Genomic DNA, 12,286 nt, shown 5'->3' on the forward strand with positions numbered 1-12,286 from the left:
CTCAGAAACTGCTCCTGGCAGACTTGGAGTACCATATGGGATGCTGAGGATTCAATCCCTGTCTTCTCATGTAAGGCAAACACCCTACCTGCGGTGCAATTGCTCCAGCTCCCCCAATTTGCCCTCTTGCGAGGAAGCTCCTTACTTGCTTTACTATTGCTCCAGCCAGTTGTTTTGTTTTTGTCTACACCCAGCCAGTCAATGTGGGTCGATTATAAGGTTTTGGGGATCAGACTCAGGACTCTCACAGATTTAGTCCCTAGCCCTTGAATGATCTTGGCTCCTACAATTACATTTGCAAAAAGGTCCTGGGGCTAGAAATCTCAAGAAGCTCAATTGAACCATACGGCTCAAACCACTTTACCGCTAGAGCTATTTTTCTGGTCCCACTTGAGTTTCCTATTTTTTTGGGCCACACCCAACAATGTTCAGTGATTTCTCCCAACTCTAAGTTTAGGGATCACTCTTAGTGGTTCCCAGAGGACCATCTGGAATTCCAGGGATCAAAGTGGGGTTTTCTTTAACACCTGTAAATATCTCTGAACCCCCACAGCTATTGGGCCATACCCAATGATGGTTAGGGTTCACTCCTGACTAGTTTGGGGTAACCATATAAGGAGCTAGGGGTGGAACCCAGGTTTGTTGCATGCATGGCAAGTACCTTTCCTGCTTTACTAGTTCTCCAGCACTGCCCTTCCCGCCCCAAAATCAATTTTATTCAAACCAGAGTGTGAAAGGAGGGTTCTATAACCGGCAATGCATAGTCCAGAGCAGGGTGGGTAGGGGTTGGGAAAAAAAAAAAAACCTTGAAATTGGGAGTAGACCCAGCAACACTGGGCATGAACTAACATTTCCTGCCTCCCGCCACGTTTTTTTTTTTTAATGTGTTTATATTTTGTTGTTGTTGTTGTTTTACTGCACCTGGCTCCTGGGGGCTCCGGTTACCATATAGAGCCTCTGAGATCCAACTCAGGCAAGCCGTGTGAAAGACAAGTGCTCTCTCTACCTCTGTACTTTTGCTCTGGCTCCTCTATTTATCTGTTGGGAGAGGCATGCCTGGCGATGAGTTAACGGCTCAAGTCGCTCCCCGCAGTGCTGCGGGAGGAGGGAGGCTACAATGAAGCCTGCTCCAGCATGCAAAGCATTATTCTGCACCGAGTGTAATTGCCTCGGCCCTTTAAAAGTGCTTTGCGGGCTGCTCTTCTGGATTATTGAATGTTCAAGTGTTGATTTCATGCCCTGTGTCCGCCAACATTTGCTGGCCAGGCACAGGCTGTGCGGCGTTTCTGTTTTCCTAGCAATCTCAGCAACCTGTGGGGCGGGTTTCCTGTGCTCCCAAGTCACGCGTCAGCAGGAGGAAAGGAGACCGTCTCCTCCGTCAGCCGGGCTGGGGGCAGCCTGAGGTCTGCAGCTGGTAGCCATGGGGGCACCTCCCCGCCCCACTTCCTTCCTAAGCACCCACCAGTCCCTGATGCTATCACAGACAAAGTGGTGTCTAGATATCTATACATAGTAGGTGCTCAATAAATATTGGACGATTCGGTTGAGCCAGAAGAAAAGGCAAACCTTAAGTTTCTGGAGTGTGTGTGTGTGTGTGTGTGTGTGTGTGTGTGTGTGTGTGTGTGTGTGTGTGAGAGAGAGAGAGAGAGAGAGAGAGAGAGAGAGAGAGAGAGAGAGAGAGAGAGAGAGAGAGAGACTTGGAGGTAGGTGAATGGAGAAGTTCCACTAGAATTGTGGATTCTGGTGTGTGTGTGTGTGTGTGTGTGTGTGTGTGTGTGTGTGTGCATGACATGAGCTGGGAGGAGGTGGGTGGAGAAGTCTCATTGGAATTGTGGATTCGTGTGTGTTTGTGTGTGTGTGCATGAGCTGGGAGGTAGGTTGGTAGACAAGCCCCACTGGAATTGTAGATTCAGGATTCAGGGAGCCGGTGTGTGTGTGTGTGTGTGTGTGTGTGTGTGTGTGTGTGTGTGTGTGTAAGAGAGAGAGAGAGAGAGAGACAGAGAGAGAGAGACAGAGAGAGCGAGAGAAAAGAGAGAAAGAGACAGAGACAGAGAGACAGAGAGACCTGGGAGGTAGGTGGGTGAGTGGAGATGCCCCATTGGAATTCCGGGCTTCCCATGGAAGAGGCAGGTGGAGGGAGGGAGGGGGGGAGGGAGGGAGGAGAGGACGTTCCGCATAGGGCAGCGGGAGGACGGAGCCACGCAGGAGGGAGGAGCGACCAGAGAGGTGCAGGCCAGAGAGCCTGCAGAGGGAGGGAGGCGGGTGGGTGGGGCCGAGGAGGAGGCGGAGGCGACTGGTAGGCGGGGCCAAGAACGACCCAACGCCCAATCACCCCGCCTACACCAAGCCCCTCCCCGCCCATGGCCATCCCCTTAGGGGCGTGGTGCCACTGGCCACGCCCCGGCGGCGCGGCTCGGGGGCATTCGGCCGCGCTATCGAGGCGGCTGCGGGTGTGGAAGCCGGAGGCTGCGGTGAGTGAACGAGCGATCGATCGATCGAGCGAGCGAGCGAGCCTGAGGCAATCGCGGTTCGGGCGCGGTTACCTGAGGGCCTGCGCCTGGGTCAGACGTTCTCTGCCCTGAGCACCGCGCTCAGTCTCTGTCTGGTGCTCGGGTCGGGGCGCTGCAAGGTGTGTGTGGAATTGGGGGGGCTGGGGCCGGGGCCTGAGGGGGGTCGGCGACAGGTAAGTGAGCAGGAGGAGGAGGAGGAGGAGGGTCGCGTCCAGGAGCGCGCTGCAGGTAAGTGCGGAGGCCCCCGCCGCCCGGGAACCCCTGGAGTGACAGCTGTGGAGAGAGAACCCAGATTCACCTCAGGTTGACTCTGAGGGGCGCCCCTGCCTCGCGTCGCTTCTTGGGGGGCCCCGTGGAGGCGAAAGGAAGGGGCCCCCGCCCTCCCCGACCCCCTCGCGTGCCAGGAGGCACGTCCCCCAAAGACCCCTGGCGCCCCGCTGCAGCGCGCCCTCCTCGCCTCCCTGGGAGCGCAGCGCAGCGCGTCTCCAGGCTCGCCCGGCGCGGGGCCGCCAGGTAGGAGCCGACGGAGCTCCGGGCTGAGGAAAAAGCCCGCCGTGGGCTTGGGCTTGTGCCCTCGGGCTCGCCCTCTCCTCCTCCCGGCTCCCCTCAGGCAGCTGCGCCCTCCCCTCGGCGCCCCAACCCTGGGCATCCTTGCGCGCTCTGGTGTCGCACCTCCAAGTTGCACCAAGCACGCCTCAGAGCTGGGTGCCAATCCGCGAAGCAGCCTCGGGAAGACTCCCCGATGCGTGCTCCTGGGGGAGTTTTGGGGTCGGTGTCTGAGTGGGGTTCAAGCCCGCACAATTGGGGCTTGTGGAAAGGCAGGTAAGTGGTTTTGTGCAGACGCGTGGATGCATGGACGGGGAGGACCCGTGCCCTGGAGCTGGCTTGTAATCACAAGTCGGGGTTCACTTCCCGTCCCCCGATTCTCCCTTTCTCTCTCCCCTGCGGGTGCTAACTCGCACCCTAGATGGAGGGAGAGTTCCGTCTCCTACTGCAGAGGATGCCTTCCTTTTTTTCTTTCTGGAGTTCCTTTTCCGTCTCTGCCTCTGTGTTTACAGTAAATATTGCCTGTGCACTTAACTTATTGCAAGGAGCCCGGGAGGTTAGGAGCAATGGAAGCTGGGAAGACTTTGCAAAGGTCAAGGTTATTCTATACTAGTAGTGGGTGGACCGCTCCAGGGAAAATATTTTTCTAGTGATACTTTTTGATTTGTTCTGAGAAGAATTTTAGATTAAAAGGAGAAATACTGGACCCGGAGAGATAGCACAGCGGCGAGATAGCACAGTGGCGATTGCCTTGCAAGCAACTGATCCAGGACCAAAGGTGGTTGGTTTGAATCCCGGCATCCCATATGGTCCCCTGTGCCTGTCAGGAGCTATTTCTGAGCAGACAGCCAGGAGTAACCCCTAAGCACCGCCGGGTGTGACCCAAAAACCAAAAAAAAAAAAAATACTTTTGGAATTGAAGCCTACCAGCTCTTGGAAATCCCTAGCCCTGGACAGATTTTTTGTTGTTGTTGCATTCATTGGGGATGGGGGCAGAGCTTTTCCTTCAAAAGAGGCTTGGGGCCCACAGAGATAATACTGCCTGTAAGGTATTTATCTTGCACTGGTAGAACCGGGTTCACCCCTACCCACCCTGCCCATCCCAACCGCTAAAAGTAATTTCTGAGTGCAGAGCCAGGAGTGACCCCTGAACGCCTCCCGGAAAGGCCCAAAACAAAAACAAAAAACGAGGAAGAGGCCGGAGTGATAGCACAGTAGGTAGGGCATTTGCCTTGCACACTGCCGACCAGGATTTGATCCTCCCCATCCCATATGGTAGCCGAGTCTGCCAAGAGTGATTTCTGAACGCAGAGCCCAGAGTAACCTCTGAGTGCCGCCAGATGTGGCCCCTAAACAAACAACAAACAATAAGAACAACAACAAAAAAAGTGAGGACGCTAACAAAGTCATAAAGTGCTAGGGTTCTTATTGTGTTAATGTGTATGCCATCTTTCTCTCTTTTTTTTTCTGGATAAAGCTACCCAAAAATTAGCAGTGTAGCAGCTCACTGAGCTTGTATGCCATCTCTTATTTAAATAAATTCTTAGTGAATGATTTTTTGGGAGGTGGAACCACAGCTGGCGATGCTGGGGATTACTCCTGGCTTTTGGTTCATGGATCACTCCTGATGGTTCTCTGAGAACCATATAGGGTACCAGGGATAGAAACTACTTTAGCCATTTGCAAGGCAAGCACCTTAATACTCGGTGAGGGATGGAGCCCAGTGTATGTAATAATCTGTTTATATACATACACATGTACAAGATATGGGGCTATACTCGGTGATGCTGAGGGCCTACACTTAGATCTGTGCTCAGGATTTACTCCTGGCTTTGTTCTCAGGAATCACTCCTGGATGTGCTTGGAGGACCAGATGGGGTATCATGATTAAAACCTGGGTTTTGGTAGTAGAAGCTGCATGCTAGGCAATCACCTTAATACTTGCACTCTCTGGCCCCACATGCTGGGTACTTTTTTATTTTTTGTTTTTTTGGGCCACACCCGTGACAATATGGGATGACTCCTGGCTATGAGCTCAGAAATTGCTCCTGGCTTGGGGGACCATATGGGACACTAGGGGATTGAACCGCAGTCTGTCCTAGGCAAGAGTCAGCAAGGCAGATGCCTTACTGCTCTGCGCCTCTGCTCTGGCCCACGCTGGGTACTTCTTATTGATCAAATAACACCTGAACTGGGAGATAGAGTTTTACACAAGTGAGGTCTTATCCCTTTGTTAAATGCTAGGAAAATGTGACCAAGGAAAAATTGCATATGTTGACTGAATTTGATTTTATGCACTTAATTAAGACCATGTTTTCTGTAACATGTCATTGACAGAACAGACTCTGGGAACCAAGAATGATGCTTGTATTAGATTCACACCTGGATGTTGTTTCCTGGCACCAAACCAGATAGCAAATTCTTTTTGTCCTGCCAGGGATTGAACCCGGAGTCTTACACATGCATGCTCTACCGTTGAGCCACATCCTAATTGGATTTTCTATTTTACTTATGTGTTAGTCCTCTCTGTTGCATTTTCATTAACAGTGGGGTGACATACTTTAAAGGAAATGTCATCTCAAGCAGTGGAAAACTTGTGTCTGATCATTTCTGGCTCCCTACATGAGTTCAAGGAACATTCACTTTGAGAAATTAAACATGACGATGGGCCAGAGAGAAAGTGCAGTGGGTAAAGTGCTTGCTTGCTTTGACACTGCCAACCCAGGTTCTGCATAGGATCTTCCTAGCCCCGCCAAAAGTTTTTCTTGGGCAGAGAGCCAGGAATAAGCCCCAAGTCCTTCTGCATGTGAACACTTACTACCCCCAAAAGGTGTAGCTTAGCCCAGCGCTTGGTATTCCTTCTCCTCTCCTTGCCCACCAGGCCTACCCCCACCCTGCAGTCCTCCACTGCTCACTGTTGTGAGGGAGCAGCTCCTCTGGGAGATGGAGATGATGTGAGTATGTGGTTTCTTTGGGGGACCTGGATCCTCAACAGTGGGGAGCACCAGAAAGTGGTTTACTAGTCTTTTCTTTTTTTTTTTATTTTGAGTCATACCCAGTGGTACTCAGGTTACTCCTGACTCTGCACTCAGAAATCGCTCCTGGCAGGCATGGGGGACCTTTTTTTTTTTGTTTGTTTTTGGCTCACACCCGGCAGCACTCAGGGGTTACTCCTGGCTCTACGCTCAGAAATTGTTCCTGGAAGGCTTGGGGGACCATATGGAATTCTGGGATTTGAACTACCGTCCTTCCGCATGGAAGGCAAACGCCTTACCTGCATGAGGGACCTTATGGGATCCTGGGATTTGAACCACCATCTGTCTTGGATCGGCTACATGTGAGACAATACTAGTGTGTTTTGGTGGTTTTTTTTTTTTTTTTTTTTGGTAGTTTTTGGGTCACACCCGGCAGTGCTCAGGGGTTACTCCTGGCTTCATGCTCAGAAATTGCTCCTGGCAGGCACGGGGGACCATATGGGATGCTGGGATTCGAACCGATGACCTCCTGCATGAAAAGCAAACACCTTACCTCCATGCTATCTCTCCAGCCCTGTTTTTTTTTTTTTTTATGGTTTTTGGGTCACACCCGGCAGTGCTCAGGGGTTATTCCTGGCTCCAGGCTCAGAAATTGCTCCTGGCAGGCACGGGGGACCATATGGGACCGCAGGATTCAAACCAATGACCTCCTGCATGAAAGGCAAACACCTTACCTCCATGCTATCTCTCTGGCCCTTTTTTTTTTTAATTAAAAACAATGACCCTGGGGCCAGAGCCATAGCACAGTGGTAAGGCGTTTGCCTGGTAAGTGGCCAACACAGGATGAACCCTGGTTCATCCTCTGCAGTATGCAGTATTTATACTAGGAATATAATAGTACATCTGGTAGGCAGTGCCAGGGACTAGAACTCATGCTGTGTATGTGGGAGCCCTTGACTTAATCTCTGGTACCATAGGATCTTGACTCACATCACTGATGATACCCCCAAAGTTATTCCTCCCTAAAAGAAAGGGTATAGTCTGGCAGAAGAAGAAAAGGAAGGGGCTGGTGCGGTGGCGCTAGAGGTAAGGTGTCTGCCCTACCAGTGCTAGCCTAGGACGGACCACGGTTCGATCCCCCAGTGTCCCATATGGTCCTCCAAGCCAGGAGTGACTTCTGAGCGCATAGCCAGGAGGAACCCCTGAGTGTCACTGGGTATGGCCCAAAAACCAAAAAAAAAAAAAGAAAAGGAAGAAAAAGTATGTAAATGCACTGAAATTTAATTAAAAAATGTATTGAAACCTTTCTCATTTTGTATAGCATCTTCAACTGTGTAGTAATGAGAAGGCAAGTGCATAAGGAATGACAAATAAGAAAAGTGAGGGACTTTGTTTTGGGAACATACTTTGATTTCTGCTTTAGTGGTTTCTTCTCCCTTATATTTGGGACAGTAATTTCTTGGGACTATGGGGCAAGGGAATAAAGAAATGTAAAGGCTTCCATAACTGTGCCCTGAGGTGCCCTTAACAATTTTATTTAAAACACAGCCAAGAGGCTGGAATTTCAGATTATGGCTTGCATGCTGAGGCCCTGGGTTCAATCCCTGTCTCTATAGAACAAGCAAAGAAGCAGACTAAAACTGCAGCTGATTTTTGCTTTTTCTTTCTTTTCCTCCTTTAATCCTGGTGCTAAAGGTCAATGAAAAGGCTGAGAAGTTGGCATCGGAGGAGCAAAACAAAGTTCAAGGGGAATTGAAAATTGGGTAATTTCCCAAAGTGACCAAGCATGTACTTAATTTTATCGAACGATGTGGCAGTTATCAAAAACTAAGTTATGATATGAGAGCCCTAAAAATGGAAAAGAACAGGATTTGATGAGAATGGCCATCAAACTGATGCCTGCTTTTAGCCTAACAGCCCAGTTCTAGTCCCTTCTTTATAAACTACCCCGGCCACCTCTCAAACTAATGTCCCTTGCACTGTTTATGTCTCCTTAAATCCACACCACATTTTTCATGTTTTCTTTCTAGGCCCAGGAAGGGAAGTGGTAGAGCATTTGCCTTGCATATGTAAAGCCCTGAATTGATCCCAAGCACTGCAGACAAAAGAAAAGTTTGTGTTTGTTGTTTCCCCTCACCAGGCTAGCTCTCTGTGAAGCAGAGTTGGAGAGCAGGCAGCTGCCTCCTGTTTTGACAGTAGTGGGTTCAGACTTATTGGACAAGTTCTTCTTTCTGGGTCTAGGATCTCAGCCAGTGGCTAGACTTTCCTTCTTTATCATAGTGTTACTTTAGCGCAGGTTTCCCTACCACAGCCTGAGCAGTGGACTTCATACTGTTTTTCACTGCAGGGTGGTTCCAAATAGCTAACCCAAAGGGCTAATAACCTCAGTTATCAGTTGTTTGTTGACCTACCAAGGACCATGTAGTGTGTCCTACATCTGTCATCTTCTGCCCCCTAGAAGCAACTGACAGTGGCATAATTTTATTTTATTTTTATTATTTTTGTGCCACCTAGCAATGCTTAAGGCTTACTCTTGGCTCTGTGCTCAGGATCACTACTGGCAGGCTTCAGGGACTATATATCTGGTGCCATTGATTGAACCCAGGTTGGCCATATGCAAGGCAAACTCACTACCTGCTACATTGTCTGTTAGCTTTTGTCCACCATCAGTGGCTTCATTTTAGAGGAAACTGAGGTAGAGTCTGGTGGAGACTTACAGCGCAGAAATAGATCGGGAAAATGCTTTTTATTTTTTTTATGCAGAAAAAGCAGATGCTGATTTCCCGCCATATATATCTGAAATTTATATGACATTGCAGCACAATGTGACTTCAGTTTATGTCTGTCTGTCTGTCTGTGCATCCTTATTCTTACATCTCTCTCCTTTGATCCATATGGATGCATTGCTTTCTTTTACTAAATGATGTGTACTATTTGACAGAAGATTGTTGAGAGTTTCATTCTTGGGAAGATTTTACAAACTGTTACCTTTATGCAACTTTTTTGAGAGGATGAGATTTAGCTTTTGGAAAGACTTAAAAAAAGTCTTTGGGGTCAGAGAGACAGCATGGAGGAAGGGCATTTGCCTTGCGTGCAGAAGGATGGTGGTTCAAATCCCGGCATCCCATATGGTCCCCTGAGCCTGCCAGGAGCGATTTCTGAACATAGAGCCAGGAGTAACTCCTGAGTGCTGCCGGGTGTGACCCAAAAACCAAAACCAAACAAACAAACAGTCTTTATTGAGGTTCTGTAATTTACAATAATGCTTTTTTGTGTGTGTGTGTGTGTGTGGTTTTTGAGTCACACCCAGCAGTGCTCAGGGGAAACTCCTGGCTCCATGCTAAGAAATTGTGCTAAGATAGCACAGCGATGTTTGCCTTGCAAGCAGCCAATCCAGGACCAAAGGTGGTTGGTTCGAATCCTGGTGTCCCATATGGTCCCCCATGCCTGCCAGGAGCTATTTCTGAGCAGACAGCCAGGAATAACCCCTGAGCAATGCCGGGTGTGGCCCAAAAACCAAAAATCAAAAAAAAAAAAAAAAAAAAAAAAAAGAAAAGAAATTGCTCCTGGCAGGCACGGGGGAACCATATGGGAAGCTAATTCGAACTGATGACCTGCATGACAGGCTTTACCTCCATGCTATCTCTCCGGTCCCAGTTTACAACAATGCTAACACTGGTTTCACATGTACATCATCCCAGCACCAGAATACCCGTTTCGTTTGACCAAAGGCCCATCAGATTCAACCCTCCCACCCAATTCTATGGACTAATACTCCAATGCCTTTGACCATTTTTACTCCCGTATTGTGTGTTTAAATCCTACATGTAAGGAGCTAATCCTGTATCTGTCCCTTTCCTTCTGACTGACTTCACCCTGCATATCATCTAGCTCTATCCATGTAGCAGTAAATCACATGACATTGTTCTTTCTCACAATTATTTACTGTTCCATTACATATATACTTAAACGTATCGATCTATTCATCCAGAGCTGGCTTTTTTGGATTATTTCCATATCTTGGCTATTGTACGGAGTACTTTAATGAATGTAGGTGTGCATATATCCTTTCAAATGAATATTTTTGTGCTTTGGAGGTAGATGCCAAGAAGTGGTATCACTGTGGAAGCTCTGTTCTTAATGTTTTGAAACATTTTCACACTGCTTTCTATGGACGCTTGAACCAGATGATGGCCTAATGGCTCCTCATTCTAGATTAGGGAGATGTTACTTTCACAATTTCAAGTTCCTTAAGCCTCTGAATTCTGTGCATAATTAGTTGTTGGCTGGCTAAGGAGAAAAAAAATAAAATGTCGAACATTGTGGAGCAAAGTGAAGCCAGGTATGCCTGGGTTCTATTTACGCAACAGCTGTGACACCATAAACCTTTGACAGACTCATAATTACCTCCATCACTTAAAATTACAGGTAGTAGAGCTCTGAGGCTATATGGAGCTATAATTAGTAAAGATGATTTTAAAACAGGCTTAGTAAATTCTTGTTTATAACTGCAAGGGGCTCAATTTATTGTTTTGTTTTTGTTTTTGTTTTGCTCTTGGGTCACACTCAGCTGTGCTCAGAGTTTACTCTTGGCCCTGTCCTCAGGAATCACTCCTGACAGGAATTGGGGGACCCTCTGAGGTTCTAGGGATTGGAACATGGGTCAGCTGCATGTAAGGTAAGCACCCTTCCCTTTGTGCTCTCTCTGTATATCCCTAGTTTAGGATTTCAAACGGAGATCAGATACAGGAAATATTTGTATAGGACCAGTGGAAGTATTCATGGGTTAGTTTGCTGCAAATGAGTTCCTGGTCTTGGTGGTGAATGGGAATATTTCTGCCTGTCTGGTTGATAGACTTATATTTTAAAAATCTTCTTGGGGCTAGAGAGATAGCAGTGGTAAGGCGTTTGCCTTGCATGCAGAAGGATGGTATTTCAAATCCCGGCATCGCATATATTTCCCTGAGTCTGCCAGGAGTGATTTCTGAGTGTAGAGCCAGGAGTAGCCCCTGAGCGCTGCTGGCTGTGACCCCTCCCCCCAAAAAAAAATTCTTGGTTGTTGAGTCACATTCAGCAGTAATTAGGGCTGATTCCTAGTTCTGTATTCAGGATCACTCCTGGCAATGCTTGGAAACTAGATGGGGCATCGGGAATTGAATAGCTTTGTGAAAGCAACCTGTTCTACTATCTTTTTGGCCCTAAGTGTCTTTTAATATAGTATAGTCTTTTAATATAGTTTTTTTCCTGAATTAGAGAAATCGAGTTTTTTTCTGAATTAGAGGAATCAGATCTTCTAAAATCAGGGGAATTTCTGTTTGCATAATAAAGTTTATATAATGATTTTGGGGGAGAGAGAGTTAGTTTTAGGTCTGTAAAGTGTGTTAATGATTCTTTACTGCTGGCCTCTTTGCTGAGGTTTGAGAAAGATAAAACATTTTCTGGATTTTAATTTCTGAGTTCATTTGGCCTCTGGCTTGGTTTTAATTGTATTGGAAACAGGTCTTGTGTTTTACCTTGCAAATCTCTGGTCCACAAGAAGATACCCAGCTGTGACCATAACTTCTCCCATCTGTCCTAAGATATCATTATTGTTGGTCCTATTTTCCAGGTGTGTAACATGGCCAGAATATTAAGCAGGATTTGGGGATTCTAGCTCAGAGCTTCAGACTTGGTGTAATTGGTCTGCCTGGCTTTGCCACACAGGAGAAGGAAATGTTCATTTTCCAAAGTTTTGCAAAGGTTTTAATACTATTATGTGAATTAATCTGCATGTGGTTAAACTGTATCCTTTAACTTAACTGTTTAGAAAAAAATTTTTTTGGGGGGGGGCCATACCCGGTGATGCTCAGGGGTTACTCTTGGTTTTGCGCTCAGAAATCGCTCTTGGCTTGGGGGACCATATGGGATGCTGGGGGATTGAAACACAGTTTGTCCTAGGTTCGCACATGCAAGGTAGATGCCCTACTGCTTGCGCCACTGCTTCGGCCCCTAGAATTTTTTTTTTTGATTCTTCTTTTTTTGTTTTTTTTGGCTACACCTGGCGTTTCAGGGGTTACTCCTGGCTGTCTGCTCAGAAATAGCTCCTGGCAGGCACGGGGGACCATATGGGACACTGGGATTCGAACCAACCACCTTTGGTCCTGGATCAGCTGCTTGCAAGGCAAACGCCACTGTGCTATCTCTCTGGCCCCTTCATTTTTTAATTTATGGTTTTGTTATTTTGGTCCATAGCTATCTGTGCTCAGGCCTTACTGC

General features: G+C 47.7%; 1 protein-coding gene across 3 annotated transcripts in view; it reads left to right on the top strand.

Annotated features, from left to right (window-relative positions):
* Positions 1-2,434: 2,434 nt before the first annotated feature.
* The window catches only part of CGNL1 (cingulin like 1), a 154,160-nt gene continuing 144,308 nt past the window's right edge, over positions 2,435-12,286 (top strand). For 2 of the 3 annotated variants that reach the window (XM_049773590.1, XM_049773593.1), the window contains exon 1: positions 2,506-2,629. The gene's annotated coding sequence lies outside the window, so the exon portion shown is untranslated. Of the gene's footprint in view, positions 2,472-2,505; positions 2,630-12,286 lie in introns of those variants that run through there. The other variant, XM_049773591.1, reaches the window with a different exon arrangement.

Source organism: Suncus etruscus, chromosome 5, assembly GCF_024139225.1.
Source record: "Suncus etruscus isolate mSunEtr1 chromosome 5, mSunEtr1.pri.cur, whole genome shotgun sequence".
Taxonomy (NCBI): domain Eukaryota; kingdom Metazoa; phylum Chordata; class Mammalia; order Eulipotyphla; family Soricidae; genus Suncus; species Suncus etruscus.